This window comes from Crocodylus siamensis, chromosome 7, assembly GCF_052110815.1.
Source record: "Crocodylus siamensis isolate JL-2025a chromosome 7, ASM5211081v1, whole genome shotgun sequence".
Classification (NCBI taxonomy): domain Eukaryota; kingdom Metazoa; phylum Chordata; order Crocodylia; family Crocodylidae; genus Crocodylus; species Crocodylus siamensis.
In genome coordinates this window covers 29354769-29372954 of record NC_143401.1, presented here as the reverse complement: position 1 = coordinate 29372954, position 18186 = coordinate 29354769, and the positions used below count along the sequence as shown (strand labels likewise).

At 46.7% G+C, this 18186-nt stretch overlaps 1 long non-coding RNA gene across 1 annotated transcript; it reads right to left on the bottom strand.

The window, feature by feature from the left end:
- Nucleotides 1-243: 243 nt before the first annotated feature.
- LOC149859647 (uncharacterized) lies at nt 244-17255 on the bottom strand. Its single transcript, XR_016443426.1, has 3 exons — nt 17156-17255; nt 3034-3080; nt 244-641 (listed from the first exon to the last, which is right to left on the bottom strand). It is a non-coding gene; the product is annotated as an uncharacterized LOC149859647 (long non-coding RNA).
- Between the last annotated feature and the right edge of the window lie 931 nt (nt 17256-18186).

Below are 18186 nucleotides of genomic sequence, written 5' to 3'. Positions count from 1 at the left end.
GTAGACAACTTCCCACGCAGTCAACATGGGCCAATTTTATATACATTTGGAATTCAAATTCTAATCCTCAAATCAACCCCAGAGCCTGGATGGAATTTTAATAAAGCTAACTGGATTTATTTTGCTAAACAAACTGACTTTAATATAAGATGGACAAAACCCATAAGTGAAAATGATGTGAGATTTGTGAGTGTAATAAAAGAAACGACTAAGAGATACATCTCAGAAGGATTTAGAAAAGAATACGTACCAGGGTGGAATGAAGACAGCAAATGTTTTCTTCTTCAGCAGTCCCTCACAGTCAAGAATGATTGTCTTCCATGACCATCTCATCTGAAGATGGCTGACGAGGCCTATCCAGGATCAACAGACTCTACTACAGCTCGAACATGTGCTTCCGTGTGGGGTGGCTGGCACAGGATTCTTGATTTGATCTGTGACCTGCTGTTTCTTCAGCTCCCACTTCACCATCTCCTGTTTTTGTTGTTGTTGTGAGGTTTCAAAGTACTGAGATCTCTGAAGCAGACTCTTTCATTTGGGGCAGTCCTGGGTGATAGCCTCCCCCGAGTTGACATTGATATTGCATGTTTTTAAGTTGGCCTTGAGGATTTCCTTGAAGTGATTTTTGTGCCTTGGCTGAGCTGAGAGATACAAATCTCACCATTAAACCAACGGGCTTTGATCTCCCTAAACATCTTGGTCTTCTTTAAACTATATTAGGACAGGACATGGCATATGTGGATTTGTGTTACATCAACAGGATTAGACTAGTTCTCCAAACTGCTGTTGTAACACCCCTTTTCAAACTTTGAATCATATCACCTCTGAATATCCTCTTCATACATTTAATGAGACTCTATTGGGTTTACAAATTACTACACCAGAGGCAATCCTCTGGCTGAAAAATTTAGACATAACATTGTGAATATGCTTCTCCTTGCTTTGTGATCACTGTACCATCATACACTAAATAATTTAATTGTCTACATGCTCAGTCTATATTTTTGTAACTGTTTTAGAATCATAGAATCATAGAAAATTAGGGCTGGAAGGGACCTCAGGAGATCATCTAGTCCAACCCCCTGCTCAAAGCAAGACTATTCCCAACTAAATCATTCGATCAAAATGCATAGTATTGTTCCAAGTGTGGCTGACTGCGCCTGAGAAGAATAAGTGAAGGTCTGAGAGACCCGAGAGAAGAAAAGGTCCCAAAGTGGACAAAGCAAAGTCTGAGTGAGGACAGAGGGAACTGGAATTGCACAGTAATAACTTTTTGTTTTGAAGCACCCCCTGCTGTGCTGGTTAGGACATTGGCACTCTGATATCCCTGTTCTTTTAAAGAAGAAAACACCCTCTCTCCTTCTCATGAGTTGGCCAAAAAGAAGAAACTCCCAGAGGTTAGGATGCTTTGGATCACTGGGGAAGCCAAGCTGAGAAGAGTCAGGGTCTCAAAGCCAGAGAATTGTCCTTTGTGAAACCATGGCTGCAGGGAGAAGGAGAAGAGATGACTGAGTGGGGATGGAATAGCCTATAACTGCCTGAAGGGTGGTTCCACAGAGGATGGAGCTAGACTGTTCTCAGTGGTGGCAGATGATAGAACAAGAAGGAATGGTCTCAAGTTGCTGCAAGGGAAGTTCAGGTTGGATATTAGGAGAAATTTTCTCACTAGGAGAGTGGTGAAGCACTAGAATTGGTTACCTAGAGAGGTAGCAGATCTCCATCCTTGGAAGCTTTTAAGGCCCAACTCAACAAATCCCTGGCTGGAATGATCTAGTTGGGGATGGTCCAACTTTAAGCAAGCTGTTGAACTAGATGACTTCCTGAGGTCCTTTTCAACCTTAATTTTCTATGATTCTATAACTCTGTGACTGAATAATGCTGCTTTTTGGGGGAGTTCTAAGGTAGAGCTTTCCCCTTCCCCTCTGAAAGGGGTATATTGATCCTTCCTTTTTTCTATGGCGCTCCCTGCTGCACTTTACTGTGCTGTGCTTGGATCCTTGTTATTAGACCTGAAGAAGAATGCCTTGCATTTGAAAGTTTGTCTAATTCTATCCTAACTACATAGTTGGTCCAATAAAAAATATCATCCTAAGAAATCCTTGCCTTTCACACAATTTCTGGAGCATTGCAGCTACAATATCACTCTTACACTTTCATATGAAAACTTCAGACTTGTTTTAAACAATTGAATCTCAACAAGAAGTGGAATGTAAGACTCTACAATTATTTTCATTATTAGAGGTGACTTCTGCATGTGATCTAAAATTTGTGGGAAGATTTGTGACTGCTATATTATATTCCATTTAATCAAAACTCTTTATTATCATTACAATAATAATTATTGTTCTCTTTTTCCAGTTCTCCCTTAGTCACACATTAATATTCGTTATACAAACAAACACCAATATCTCAGAACAATTTTCAAAAGAACAAATGCTAATTGGGCACCAAACACCAAGTTAGGTGCTTAACCAACACTTTAGTTTTGAAAAATGTCCCCCTCCCCATTTACCTTTTATTTAAAGAGGGGATTTTTGCTACTTTAAGGCTACTTGCAGATGTAAAAAAACCCCTCACTTTACGAGAAGCAGCTATTCATTACTTCAACCTGGCTCTGCAGCATCTGCATAGTTCAGACACTTCAGTGGGCCTTTTTGGTGCTTTTAGCTAAAACTCATTCAACCAGCTATTAGCTCAAAGCACCAGAAAAGCCCCACTAAAGTGCCCAATCTATACAGACACTGGACAAGCCAGGTCCAAGTATTGTGTTGCCTCTTTTTGGGCAATGCACTGGGCTCAGCGCAGGAGTGCACCAACTTTAAAGTGAAGCATTGTTTGTGGGGGGGGGGCACTTAATGTCTGCAAGCCTAGTAATGTTAGGATGGTACAGGACAAGATCTAGTCCTTACAAGTTAAACTGGGCAGAAAAAGGGTGGTGGCTTTTTCCCAAGCTCTTGACAAAAAATAAGCATCACAGATGTAAATCACCAAAATGCTAACAGTAAATGGGGTAGTTGTTTAAAAGAATCATACCTGATCATTGATCTCTACAGTACTCCTTGAATTTGGCTCATCATTGGCTAGAGAAATATAAAAAAATATAAAATCCCAAATGTTACCAACTTGAAAAATTAATGAGACCTTGCTTTTAGTAAACCATATAGATCTATGAGTCTCCCTCTTCTCCATGCAGGAGGAATGAAATATTTGCATTTAAATTGTCAACACTAGGCAGCTGAACCAACCCATCCCACAAGTAAGGCAGTTCACACTTCTTATAGCTCTTGTTCTAGTCTGTCTTCACGCTTACACAGACATCTCTACCTCTTATTTTGGGGCTCACAGCCTGAACAGTTAGAATTTAAAGAAAAAATAACCTGGAGTGCTACCTGATGGAGTGCTAGCTGAATCGAAACCCCACCTTGGAGAGTTGTTTAGACAGACAGTTGACTGTGATGAGTTAATTAGGATGATCCTTCCTTGAGCAGGGGAGTTGGAATAGATGACCTCATAAGGTCTCTCCCAGCCCCCTTTTCCTATTAGCCTATGAAGAGCCTCGTGACATAATCACCTGCAATTTTCACATGTTCACATGTTAAAGGAAAAGGATTCTTTTCTATGCCTGTCTGAAATAATCCCACACAAATAGAATGAGGAAATAGAAACTTTTGCATCCATCATTTCACACAGTAGGCAGTAAAATAGGACTAGGAATCATGAGAAAGGGATTCTATTCTGTTACTGCTGTGCCATGTGACCTTGGAAAACTCACTTGAACTCTTCACTATAATTTCTCAATCTGTAAAAATGGAGATGGTATTTATTCCATCTTTAAGTCATCTTAAAATTAACTGATAAGAAAACAACACTATGTCAATTGTAAGTATTAATAAGTATCATTGTAGTCGAAATTTTAAATAATTTCTTTTTATGTCTTAGTTCGGACACAAAATTAAACTAAGAGATATTTTCTGTAAATCCTAGAAATATTCTAGCAATATAAAAGTATTAGAAAGAGGAAATATTCAAAATTAAGTACAGAGTGAATAAGTAAAGTAATATAAGCTTCTATTAATTTTTTGGTTCATTATACTTTTTACCCTTTATTAAATTTCTCTTCAATAATTTAATTTTTGTTTGGAAAAAAATGAGGGAGGATATTAACGGGGCAAAAAGCTGAGCTCCTGATTTTATACCTGGCTAAAGAGTGAATGCTAAGTCTTGGAAATTAATCTTTCCCTCTCTCATGGGGAGGAGTAGTCAACTCAGATACTACAACACACAATTTGATATGCTTGTACTTAATTGGCAGGGTTTTCTCTAGGGAAGTCTGGACTAAGCAATGGAGAGAACAGATTAGCTTTAGTGATGGTACCTTCAGTTCAAGAGTAATTTTTTCAACAGGGAAGTAATAAGATATGTGGAAGTTAATGTAGCATTTAACTGTATTTCAGCTAAACTTTGTGGGAGATGGTTGTGTCTCCTGAAAAAATTGATGGGCATTTTTTGGGGTAATGACCACATGCCCTTCAACCGCAGCTGGGGATTTTTTTTAAGTTTTGGAAGTAGTGTATGTAGATTGCAATTTTTGAGGTTATGATATTTTTCATAAGACAGAAGTTCTTTAAAAGACAATGTGATTTCAACCAATAAATAAATAAATAAATATTATTGGCTGCTATCCTGATTGTAAGTATTGTTGATGCACATTTTTCTACTACAATTATACAGATCATTTTTCAGATTTTAATCATTCTATACATATGTTTGCCCTCCCATGACAATGGAGTTTGGGTGCCTGGCAAACATTAAATGAATTATCTTCAAAACTATGGTATAAGTCATTAAGAGACTTGCCCAGGGTTACAGAGATAATCATGGGAGACTCTAGGACCTGAACTAAGAGCTCCTTAATCATAATCTCTTATATCACTTCTATTCTTCTGACTGAACTATAAGTCTAAGGGATGTGCAGGCATTACACTTAGATCAACCTACCTATGGATGAACTGATTTAAATGCTGATCTGTACAGACATCCAGAGAAGTTAGATTAGGCAAAAAATGGCCAGGCCAAAAGAAACAAATTCACTGAGGAGGTGCAGTAAATTAAACTGGGAATGAGTAGGCTCGACTCAATCTACCAAATGTGTGTACCTGTTTGGAGTACAGCTTTGGGAACACTTGCCCCAGCCCCAGGGCTATACACTTCCAAGCCTCCCAGACATGACCCACATTTTTATCCCTCTGACCTTACCAACCTAGATGGACAACCCTCACCATGGACCCACAAACTCCCCCCCACCACCACCATGGACATGCTAGCTCCCACCCCACATACCACCTGCCCTTCCCCCACATTCTGACTAACTTAAAGCAGGTTCCCATAAAGGCTTCCAGCACCAGCAAATGTGTATACAAGCCACTCCAGATATATAATCATGCAACTTAAAATAAGTCGTGATCATAGAACAGTTATGGCGAACATCTGCACATTAGGGCTGTGAGAAATAGCATTATTTTGTTTCAACTTCTGCTTCACTGTTTCAACAGGACAGGGGTTTATTTCAAGTTTTGTTTCATTTCAAACCACTGTTCTGTTTCGTTCTCCCAAAACTGTTTTGCTGTTTCGAAGTTTTGCCCATAAGCTATAATGGGGAAGCACAAAACTGCCTATAACGTTGTTATTCCATGCCTGATTCAGATTAAACTTGCAGGAATAGTATCCCCTTCTGAGGCCATGATGCCTGCCATGTTTCAAGGAGATAGGTCCAGGAGTTGCTGGGAAACTGCACCTCAAAATCTTGAAAGCAAACTCATGACACGTGTGTGCATTAAGGCACAATGGGGTGAAAACTGCAGGCACAGTAGCCCCTACTGAGGCCATGAAGTCTGCCAGCTTTCAAAGAGATAGGTGCAGGGTTTTTGTGGGAAATTGCACCTCAAGCTGCTGACAAGCAAAACTTGTGACTCTGTGTGTGTGTGTGTGTGTGTGTGTGTGTGTGTGTGTGTCTCTCAAGGCATGCCCTCACTGGCCTGGGACCCCTACATGACAGCCCCACTGAGGACTCCTCCTCCCCTACAGCCTCATCCTGGTCCACCACTTTAAATAACAACATGTAATAACTTAGTAAGCAGCACAGTAGCACCAGCAGCATCTCAGGCAGCCAAACAGTCTCAGTCAATATCAGAGCAGTCCTTCCCCACTCTTCCCTCTCTCTCTCCTTACTTTCTGTTTCCCTTCAGGTGAGCCCAGCTTCAGGTTCAAAACTTGAAACATTTTGAAACTTTCAAACAGTTTCAACTGCCCTTGTTTCGTTTTGAAGCTGTTTCAAAGCCCTTCATTTCATTTTGATTTTACTGTTTCAAGATGGAAACGAGTCAAAACAGCACTGAAACATAACAGCCAGCGAAATGTCACACAGCCCTACTGAACATATCCTAAGAGTTATTAGAATCAAATCTGATAAACAGATGACTACTCTAGATTTCCTGCTCCATTTGTAAAGGTAGATTCAAACACTGTAATTTCTGACATTACTCAGCTAATTAGAGTATGATACTAGTTACTGCCACAGTAGTCCATACCTAACCTAATATGTATGCGTGTACACATATGTTTATAATTACTCTGCGTGTGTGACTTCCTTTGTATTTATCTAACCTTTTTAGCCATCTTCTGCAAGCCAAAATTATCAAAGCTAACATGACCAGCATAACTATTTAACACCTTCTTTGCCTCCATTTTCCTGAGCAGGGACCAGATCAGTCCCCGCACTGGGCCCCCCTCAAAGATTTCATAGATTTCATAGACATTAGGGCTGGAAAGGACCTCAGGAGATCATCGAGTCCAGCCCCCTGCCCAAAGGGCAGGAAGTCAGCTGGGGTCATAGGATCCCAGCAAGGTAAGCATCCAATTTACTCTTGAAGGTGTTCAATGTAGGTGCTTGAACCACCTCCGCTGGCAGACTGTTCCAGACCTTGGGGGCGCGGACAGTAAAGAAATTCTTCCTTATGTCCAGCCTGAAACCGTCTTGCAGGAGTTTGTGACCATTCGACCTCGTCATCCCTTGGGGCGCTCTGGTGAGCAGAAGTTCCCCCAGATCCTGGTGGTCACCCCAATAAACTTATAGGTGGCCATCAGATCACCCCTGAGCCTACGCTTTTCCAGGCTAAAGAGTCCCATGGCTCTCAGCCTGTCATCATAAGATCTGTTTTCCTGACCTCTGATCATGTGCGTGGCTCTCCTCTGGACTCTCTCAAGCTTCTCCACATCCTTTTTGAATTGTGGAGCCCAAAACTGGACGCAGTACTCCAGCTGCGGCCTCACCAAGGCTGAGTACAAGGGGAGAATGACGTCCCGGGATTTGCTCGAGAAGCATCTATGGATGCACGCCAGCGTTTTGGTCGCTTTACTAGCCGCAGCATCGCATTGCAGGCTCATGTTCATCTTGTGGTCAATGATGACCCCCAAGTCTCTTTCTTCTGTAGTGCTAACCAACGTAGCACTGCCGAGCCTATAAGGGTGCTGCAGGTTTTTCCTCCCAAGGTGGAGAACCTTGCATTTATCGGTGTTAAACACCATGAGATTCTCATCTGCCCATTTGCTGAGCTTGTCCAGGTCAGCCTGGATCACCCGCCTATCTTCTGGTGTGGATGCTTTGCCCCAAAGTTTGGTGTCATCGGGGAACTTGGCCAGTCCACTCCTGACTCCAGTGTCCACATCGTTAATGAAGATGTTGAACAGTATGGGTCCAAGGACAGAGCCTTGAGGGACCCCACTGGTCACAGGGCACCATGATGAGTGACTGCCATCAATCACAACACTCTGGGTCCGACCACGAAGCCAATTTCCCAGCCAGCAGATCGTGGTGGAGCCAAGGCCACAACTGGCCAGTTTGGCCAAGAGGTGATCATGGGATACCAGATCAAAAGCTTTTTTGAAGTCAAGATATATGACATCTATCTCTTCTCCCGTGTCCAGGTGATAGGTCACCTGGTCATAGAAGGAAATGAGATTGGTCAAACAAGACCTACCCGCAACAAACCCACGCTGGTTATCCCTTAGGATGTTAGCCTGGGCCAGTCCCTCAAGGATGGCATCCTTAATAAACTTTTCCAAGATCTTCCCCAGGATAGAAGTCAGGCTAATGGGCCTGTAGTTAGCCGGATCCACTCTCCTCCCTTTCTTGAAGATCGGCACCACATTGAAGATCAGGCCCCAGGGAAGGCCAAGGGTCAGGGAGGATCTAGTCAGGGAACTTCTGGAGGGACTGGATGTATTTAAATCAGCTGGTCTGGACGATCTCCACCCCAGAGCACTGAGGGAATTAGTTGAGGTCATTGAGGGACCCCTGGCACGGCTTTATGAGCACTTGTGGTGCTCCGGTGTGGTGCCAGAGGACTGGAAGAGGGCCAATGTGGTTCCCATCTTCAAAAAAGGGAGGAAGGAAGACCCAGGGAACTATAGGCCAGTTAGTCTTATCTCGATCCTGAGTAAACTTTTTGAGAGAATTATTCTGGCACATGTCCATGAGGGGCCAGCAGGGGAGCTTATGCTTAGGGGCAACCAACACGGGTTCTGGGGAACTCCTTTCTTAGAGGCAGGTCCTGTCAGACCAATCTGGTGGCCTTCTACGACCAGGTCACCAAATCCTTAGATGTAGGGGTAGCAGTGGACATAGTCTTTCTGGACTTTCAGAAGGCTTCCAACACTGTCTCTCACCCTGTTTTCATTAAAAAACTGGGGGACTGTGGTGTCAACACCTACACCTACACAGTCAAATGGGTTGCCAACTGGCCGCACCCAGACAGTGGTGGTGGATGGGTCATTTTCAACCTAGAGGGATGTGGGCAGTGGGGTTCCTTAGGCTCAGTCCTCAGGCCCCCACTGTTCAACAGCTTCATCAGTGACTTGGACGAGGGGGTAAAAAGTACCCTATTCAAATTTGCTGATGACACTAAGATGTGGGGGGATGCGGGCACGTTAGAAGGAAGGAATAGGCTACTATCAGACCTAGACAGGTTACAGGGGTGGGCGGATGGGAATAGGATGGGATTCAACACTGACAAATGCAAGGTGATGCACCTGGGGAGGAGGAACCAGCACCATACCTACAGGCTGGGGAAGAACCAGGCACCATCCCTTCTCATGAGTGCAGTGACAGAAAAGGATCTTGGAGTCATCTTTCATGCCAAGGCAGTGTGGGGATGCAGTCAGGAAGACCAACAGCACCTTGTCATGCATCCACAGACGCATCTCAAGCAGGTCCAGAGAGGTGATACTTCCCTCTATGCAGCACAGGTCAGGCTGCAGTTGGAGTACTGCATCCAGCTCTGGGTGCTGCACTTCAAGAGGGATGTGGACAACATGGAGAGGGTCCAGAGGAGGGCCACTCGCATGATCGGGGTCAACAGGGCAGGCCTTATAAGGACAGGCTATGGGACCTGAACTTGTTCACCCTCCAAAAGGGAAGGCTGAGGGGGGATCTAGCGGCCTGTTACAAACTAGTCAGAGGAGACCAGCAGACATTGGGGGAGTCCCTGTTTCCCCAAGCACTACCAGGAGTGACTAGAAATAATGGTCACAAGCTGGCAGAGTGTAAATTCAGATTAGACATCAGGAGGCGCTACTTCACTGTCAGGGCAGCTAGGCTCTGGAACCAACTTCCAAGAGAAGTGGCTGGCTCCTACCCTGGGGGGTCTTTAAGACAAGGCTTGACAATCACCTTGCTGGGGTCATTTGACCCCAGTACTCTTTCCTGCCATGGCAGGGGATAGGACTAGATGAACTACTCAGCTCCCTTCCGACCCTACTAACTATGAAACTATGAAACATCTGTGCAAAAATGGTGAGTTTCAATCTCCATGTGAACTCTGGATAATAATCTGTGATCTATGATGATCTACAAAATGTGAAAACAGAGGTGCTAAGGACTCAAAAAGCATACAAAATAAAGAGGTGATAAATCTCACTGTGCAAAAATGGCTGACCATCTTCAAAAAGCCCTCTCATAAACATATTTGAACAATTCAGAACCAAATATCAACAAACAAACAAATCTGGTAATGATAGGATTAATTAGATTTGCCTTACCTGGGCATACAAATGCAGCTTCTCTCATTAACAAGATGGATAGTTTCATAGTTTCATAATTGGTAGGGTCAGAAGGAACCTAAGCAGATCATCAAGACTGACCCCCTGCCATAGGCAGGAAAAAATGCTGGGGTCAAACGACCCTGGCAAGGTGTCTATCTAGCCTCCTTTTGAAGACCCCCAGGGTAGGAGCGAGCACCACTTCCCTTGGAAGTTGGTTCCATATCCTAGCCACCCTGACTGATGTCTAGCCCGAACTTACTCTCAGTCAACTTATGGCTGTTATTCCTAGTTACTCCTGGTGGTGTTCAGGGGAACAGGGACTCTCCCATTCCCCACTGATTTCCCCTGGTAAGTTTATAGATGGCTACCAGATCCCCCCTCAGCCTTCTCTTGTGGAGACTGAACAGGTTCAGGTCCTGTAGCCTTTTATTATAGGGCCTGTCCTGCTGCCCCCTGACCATGTGAGTGGCCCTCCTCTAGACCCTCTCAATGCTGTCCACATCCCTCCTGAAGTGCGATGCCCAGAACTGGATGCAGTACTCCAACTGTGGCCTCACCAATGTCACATAGAGGGGGAGGATCACCTCCTTGGACCTGCTAATGATGCATCTGTGGATGCATGACAGGGTGCGGTTGGCCTTACTGACTGTGTCCTCACATTGGCAGCCCATGTTCATCTTGGAATCAATAATGACTCCAAGATCCTTTTCTGCCTCTGTGCTGACAAGAAGGGAGTTCCCCAGCCTATAGTTATTTTTCTGGTTCTTTCTCCCTAGGTGCAGTACCTTGCACTAGTCAGTATTGAATCCCAAACTATTGTCATCCGCCCACCCCTGTAACCTGTCCAGATCTAGCTGTATCCTGTCTCTCCCTTCTAGCACGCCCACACTATGAAAGGCAGCAAGAGGGCACAGCAGCCCCCCGGCTCTCCAGGGATCTAGCAGACCTTCTGAGGCTAAAAAGAAAGGCCTACAGAGGATGGAGGATGGGATTCACTTCCAAGGAGGATTATTCTGCACTGGTCTGGTCCTGCAGGGAGCAAACCAGGAAAGCCAAGGCTGCAACAAACTCCAATTAGCTTCAAGTATCAAGGAGAATAAGTCCTTTTTCAGATATGTGGGGAGCCGGAGGAAAAGCAAGGGCAATGTTGGACCCCTGCTAAACCAGATGGGACAACTGACAAATGACACCCAGGAAAAAGCCAACCTATTAAATGGGTACTTTGCATCAGCCTTTCATCAGTCCCATGGGACACCCATGCTCACTGTGGGACAGGGAGATCTGGGTGAGGGAGATCCCCTGCCCTCCATCAATGTTGACCTCATACAGGAACACCTTGAGAAGCTGGATACCTTCAAGTCAGCTGGCTCTGACAATCTACAGTCCAGGGTACTTTAGAAGCTGGCAAGCATCATAGTCCAGCCCCTGGAATGGATCTTTGAGAATTCCTGGCACTCTGGTGTAGTGCCTGAAGACTGAAGAAGGCCAATGTGGTGCCGATCTTCAAGAAAGGGAGGAGAGTGGATTTCATAGATTTCATAGACATTAGGGCTGGAAGGGACCTCGGGAGATCATAGAGTCCAGCCCCCTGCCCAAAGAGGATCCCGCTAACTATAGGCCTATCAGCCTGACTTCTATCCCAGGAAAGGTCTTACAAAAGTTTATTAAAGAGGCCGTCCTTAATGGCTGATGCCAACATCCTGAGGGATATCCAGCATGGGTTTGTTGTGGGTAGGTCTTGCTTGACCAATCTCATTTCCTTTTATGACCAGGTGACCTATCACCTGGACAAGGGAAAAGAGATTGATGTCATATATCTTTGGCTCCCCCACAATCTGCTGGCTGGGAAATTGGCTCCATGGTTGGACCCAGAGGGTGGTAATTGATGGAAGGCAATTGTCATGGTGTCCTGCGACCAGTGGTGTCCCCCAAGGCTCTGTCCTTGGACCCATATTGTTCAACATCTTCATTAATGATGTGGACATTGGAGTCAGAAGCGGACTGGCCAAGTTTGCCAATAAGACCAAATTTTGGGTCAAAGCATCCACACCTGAAAATGGGAGGGTGATCCAGGCTGACCTGGACAGGCACAGCAAATGGGTGGACAAGAACCATTGGTGTTTAACAACGAAAAATGCAAGGTTATCCACCTTGGGAGGAAAAACCTGCAGCATCCTTATAGGCTTGGCAGTGCTACACTGGCTAGCACTATGGAAGAAAGAGACTTGGGGGTCATCATTGACCACAAGATGAACATGAGCCATGTGATGCTGCAGCTAGTAAAGTGAGCAAAACACTGGCTTGCATCCATAGATGTTTCTCAAGCAAATCCTGGGACGTCATTCTCCCCTTGTACTCGGCCTTGGTGAGGCCGCAGCTAGAGTACTGTGTCCAGTATTGGGCTCTACAATTCAAAAAGGATGTGGAGAAGCTTGAGAGAGTCCAGAGAAGAGCCATGCACATGATCAGAGGTCAGGAAAACAGACCTTATGACGACGGGCTGAGACCATCCAGCGTAAGGTGGCAAAGGGCTGCAGCAAGGCAACAGCCCTAGACTTTAGGAGGGCTGACTTCAACAAGCTAAGGAGGATCGTTGGGGAAGCGCTGAGGACCCAGAGGGGAAGGGAGCCAGATGTCCAAGGTGAGTGGTTGCTCCTTAAGGAGACGATCCTCCATGCCCAAAGGGAGGTAATCCCAACAAGGGTCAAAGGGAGCAGGAGGGCACATAAACCCCCATGGCTCACTAGGAGCATCCGGGAATGTCTCCTTGCTAAAAGGGAGGCATACACCCAATGGAGGGATGGGGTCATCACCAAGAAGGACTATGTTACAGTCGCCCAAGGATGTAGGGGGGCAGTCAGGAAGGCCAAGGCAGAGATGGAGATAGGACTAGCTTCCCGGATTAAGGACAATAAGAAGTCCTTCTTCAAATACATAGGGGGTAAAAAGAGGGTCCCGGGTAATGTGGGGTCCCTGCAGGACACGATGGGCAACTTAGTCGTCACGCCAGATGACAAAGCTAACATATTTAACGATTTCTTTGCCTCTGTCTTCCTAAGTAGGGACCAGTTCAGCCACCTCCCTGCTGGGCCCCCCTCGGGCCCTGGGAGAGACACGCCTGGGCCAGGGGTTAGCGAGGAGTTAGTTAGGGTACTTCTGGAGAGGCTGGACGTGTTCAAGTCCGCTGGTCCGGACGATCTTCACCCTAGGGTTCTACAGGAACTGGCCGAGGTCATTGCGGGACCCCTGGCGCGGCTCTATGAGCACTCGTGGTGCTCTGGTGAGGTGCCGGAGGACTGGAAGAGGGCCAATGTGGTCCCTATCTTCAAAAAGGGAAAAAAAGAGGACCCGGGAAATTACAGGCCAGTTAGTCTTACCTCAATCCCGGGTAAGCTCTTTGAAAAAATTCTCCTGGCACACATCCAGGAGGGCCTTGCGGGGGAATGCATGCTCAGGGGCAACCAACATGGGTTCATCAGTGGCAGGTCTTGTCAGACCAACCTGGTGGCCTTTTACGATCAGGTCACCAAATCATTAGACGCAGGGGTTGCTGTGGATGTAGTCTTTTTGGACTTCCGGAAGGCTTTCGACACTGTCTCTCACCCTGTCCTCATCAAAAAGCTGGGAGACTGTGGTGTCGATGCCCACACAGTCAAATGGGTTGCTAACTGGTTGGAGGGCCACACCCAGAGGGTGGTAGTGGATGGGTTCTTCTCGACCTGGAAGGACGTGGGCAGTGGGGTTCCGCAGGGCTCGGTCCTCGGGCCCACACTGTTCAACATCTTCATCAGTGACTTGGATGAGGGGGTAGAAAGCACCCTGTTCAAGTTTGCTGATGACACTAAGATGTGGGGGGATGTGGGTGCACTAGAAGGGTGCAATAGGCTACAAGCTGACCTTGACAGGTTGCAACGGTGGGCGGATGAGAATAGGATGGGGTTTAACACTGATAAGTGCAAGGTGTTGCACATGGGGAGGAAGAACCGGCACCACACTTACAGGTTGGGGAACTCCCCTCTTGCCAGCACGGAGACGGAAAAGGATCTTGGAGTCGTCATTGACTCCACGATGAACATGGGCCAGCAGTGTGGGGAGGCAGTCAAGAAGGCCAACCGTACCCTGTCATGCATCCACAGATGCATCTCGAGCAGGTCCAGGGAGGTGATCCTCCCCCTCTATGCGGCACTGGTCAGGCCGCAGCTGGAGTACTGCGTCCAGTTCTGGGCACCACACTTCAAGAGGGACATGGACGATATGGAAAGAGTCCAGAGGAGGGCCACTCGTATGATCAGGGGTCAGCAGGGCAGGCCTTATGAGGAGAGGCTACGGGACCTGAACCTGTTTAGCCTCCACAAGAGAAGGTTAAGGGGGGACCTTGTGGCCTGCTACAAACTGGTCAGGGGGGATCAGCAGGTATTGGGGGAGTCCCTGTTCCCCCGTGTGCTGCCAGGAGTGACCAGGAATAACGGTCACAAGCTGGCGGAGGGTAGGTTTAGATTAGATATTAGGAGGCGCTACTTCACAGTCAGGGCGGCTAGGGCCTGGAACCGGCTTCCAGGGGAAGTGGTGCAGGCTCCTAGCCTGGGGATTTTTAAAAGGAAGTTAGATGAGCACCTTGCCGGGGTCATCTGACCCCGGTGCTCTTTCCTGCCAAGGCAGGGGGTCGGACTAGATGATCTACCTAGGTCCCTTCCGACTCTAGCTACTATGAAACTATGAAACCTATGGGACTCTTTAGCCTGGAAAAGCGCAGGCTCAGGGGTGATCTGATGGCCACCTATAAGTTTATCAGGGGTGACCACCAGTTTCTGGGGGAATGTTTTTTCACCAGAGCGCCCCAAGGGATGGCGAGGTCAAATGAATATAAACTATTACAAGACCATTTCAGGCACCTACATTAAACACCTTCAAGAGAAAATTAGATGCTTATCTTGCTGGGATCCTATGACCCCAGCTGACTTCCTGCCCCTTGGGCAGGGGGCTGGACTCGATGATCTTCCGAGGTCCCTTCCAGCCCTAATGTCTATGAAACCTCTCCCCACATCTCAGTGTCATCCATGAATTTGAACAAGGTACTTTTCACCCCGTCATCCAAGTTGCTGATGAAGATGTTACACAGTGTGGGTCCGGGGAGAGACCTAGCCCTGGGAGACCCCACTGCTCATGTTCCTCCAGGTCAAAACTGACCTATCCACCACCACTCTCTGAGTGTGGCCCTCCAGCCAATTTGCAACCCATCTGACTATGTAGGCATCAGTGCCACAGTCACCTAATTTTTTAATGAGTATGGGGTGAGAGATAGTGTTGAAGGCCTTCCAAAAGTCCAGAAAGACTACATCCACCGTGACAAAATCTAAGGATTTTGTGACCTGGTCATGGAATGCAACCAGGTTGGTCTGACAAGACCTGCCCCTAATGAACCCTTGTTGGTTGCCCCTAAGCATAATCTCCCCTGCTGATCCTTCACAGACGTGTTCCTGGAGAATATTCTCAAAGATCTTCCCCAGGACCAAGGTAAGACTAATGTGCCTATAGTTACCTGGGTCCTCCTTCCTCCCCTTTTTGAAGATGGGAACCACATTGGCCCTTTTCCAGTTCCCCGGCACTTAGCCAGAACAACAGGAGTGCTTGAAAAACCGTGCCAGGGGTCTCGCAATTATCTCTGGCAATTCCCTCAGCACCCTGGGATGGAGATCAACTGGACCTACTGATTTGAACACATCCAGTCCCACCAGAAGTTCCCCAACTAGGTCCTCACTGTCCCTAGGCCTGGAGGTGCCTCTGAGTCCATCTGGAATCCTGGTAGTGGGGATGTCCCGGTCCCTGCTCAGAAAAATGGAGGCAAAAAATTTGTTAAAGAAGTCAGCTTTATCATCTGGTGCAACCACCAGATTGCCAAGCATATCCTACAGGGGCCCTACGTTACCCAGTGCTTTCTTTTTACTCCCTATGTATTTAAATAAGGTCTTCTTGTTATCTTTGATCAGGGTTGCTACTCCTAGTTCTGCCTGTGCCTTAGCCTTCCTAACAGCCCCACTACAGTCCCAAGCAATGGAGATATTGTCCTTCAGCCCCTCCCTTCCATCAGGTGTATGCCTCCTCTTTAGCATTCAGATGCTCCTGAATGCCTTTGGTGAGCCATGGGGACTTCTGAGAACTCTTGCCCCCTTTGACTCACATTTGGACTGTCACCCTTTGGGCTCAGAGGATTGTCTCCTTAAGGAACAACCACTTGTCTTGGACTCCTAACTCCCCTCTCCTCCAGGACCACAGTCTCCCCCCAACTAATCTGCTTAACTCATTGAAATCGGTCCTTCTGAAGTCAAAAGCTGCTGCCTTGCTGCAGGCCTTTGACACCCTGAGCTTGATGGTGAATCAATGATTGCTATTGCCCAGGTGGTCAAGAATCTGCAGTCCCCTCACCAAGTCATGGCATGTTGCCAGGACCAGGTCCAGCAAGCATTTCCCCTGTTGGGACTGTACACCTCCTGGGTTAGATGGAGGTCCTGTATCTCAGCTTGGAACCTATGTGAGCGGTCAGACCTGGCTGACTGCTCCTCCCAGCAGATGTCCGGGTAATTTAGGTCACCCATGACCATGTCCTAACTGCCTCTGCAAGCTGACCTGAGAATTCCCAGTACAGCTCATCACCCTGGTTGGGTGGCTGACAGTAGACACCCACTATTAAGTCCCTTTCCACCTAACCCCCTTGTATTCTAACCCAGAGCACTTCAGTCTGTCCCTCCTCTGACCCTGTACTATTTGTTGAGGACGTGTATTGCTCTTTGATGTAGAGTGCCACACCCCCATCTTCCCTCCCTGTTCTACCCTGCCTGAACAGTCTGTAGCCCTTGATGTTTACTGCTTAATCATGGTTTGAATCCCACCAGGTTTCAGTGAGCTCCACTATGTCTGGTTTTGTGTCAGCTAGCAGGAGGGCAATTTCCTCCTACTTGTTCCCCATACTACAAGCATTAGTGTAAAGGCATTTAAGGCCTCCTATGGGTGCATGCACCTCCCCCCTGATCCCAGGGCTATCCAGACTCCTGTCACTTACCTGGGTACTTCTTGTGTTTGTCACCTGTCTTGGCTGGGAAGTGTCCTCATGTCCTCCTGCGCCCCATCCCCTGGCAAAGCTAGTTTAAAGTACACCGTATGAGATCAGCCAACCTGGAAGACAAGACACATTTGCCTTTAGGGGAGAGATGATCCAACAAATATTGCAATCCTGGTTAGAGTGGATCTATGTCTCCTAACTTTCATAGATTTCTAGGGTCAGTAGGGACCCATTTGTCTGACCCCCTCCTCTGGGTAGGAAAGGGTGCTGGAGTCAACTTACCCCATCCAGGTGCTTCTCTAATTTCCTCTTGAACACCTCCAAGGTAGTGGAAAGTACCACCTCCCTTGGAAGCTCATTCCATGTTTTGGCAACCCTCACCATAAAGAATTTCTTCCTGATGTCCAGTCTAAATCTACTCTTTTTCAGATTATGACTGTTGTTTCTAGTAACCCCGAGGGACACTTGAGTAAACAGAGTATTGCCTATTCCCTGCTGATGCCCCCTCAGGAGTTTTTAGGCACCCACAAGATCACTTCTTAGCATTCTCTTGTGGAGGCTGAAAAGATTCAGGTCCCTCAGTCTATCTTCAAAGGATCATACCTGCTCATGGCCCCCACCCTCCTCTTCATACTGCTACCACTCCTCCCTGCCCACTCCAGCACCACATGCCAGAGCGGACCCCAGGCTCCTGCCACCTCTCCCTTACCTCCCACCAGCTGCCACTTACCTCTTCCCTTGCTGCCACTGCCACGGCTTCTCCCCACACCCATGCTCAGCATTATAGCAAAATGCAGTGAGAACCAAAGTAGGTATTTTAAATGTGTGTTGTAAAGAAACCACGGTAAGCGAGGGTTGCCTGTATTGGTGATTTTTCTCCCCAGGTGCAGCACTTTGCACTTATCTTTGTTAAATTGCATCCTATTCTGATCCACTCACTTCCCCAATTTATCCAAATCCACCTGAATTCACTAGCTACCCTCTAGTGTGTGTACTATACCCCATAGTTTGGTGTCATCTGTGAATTTGGA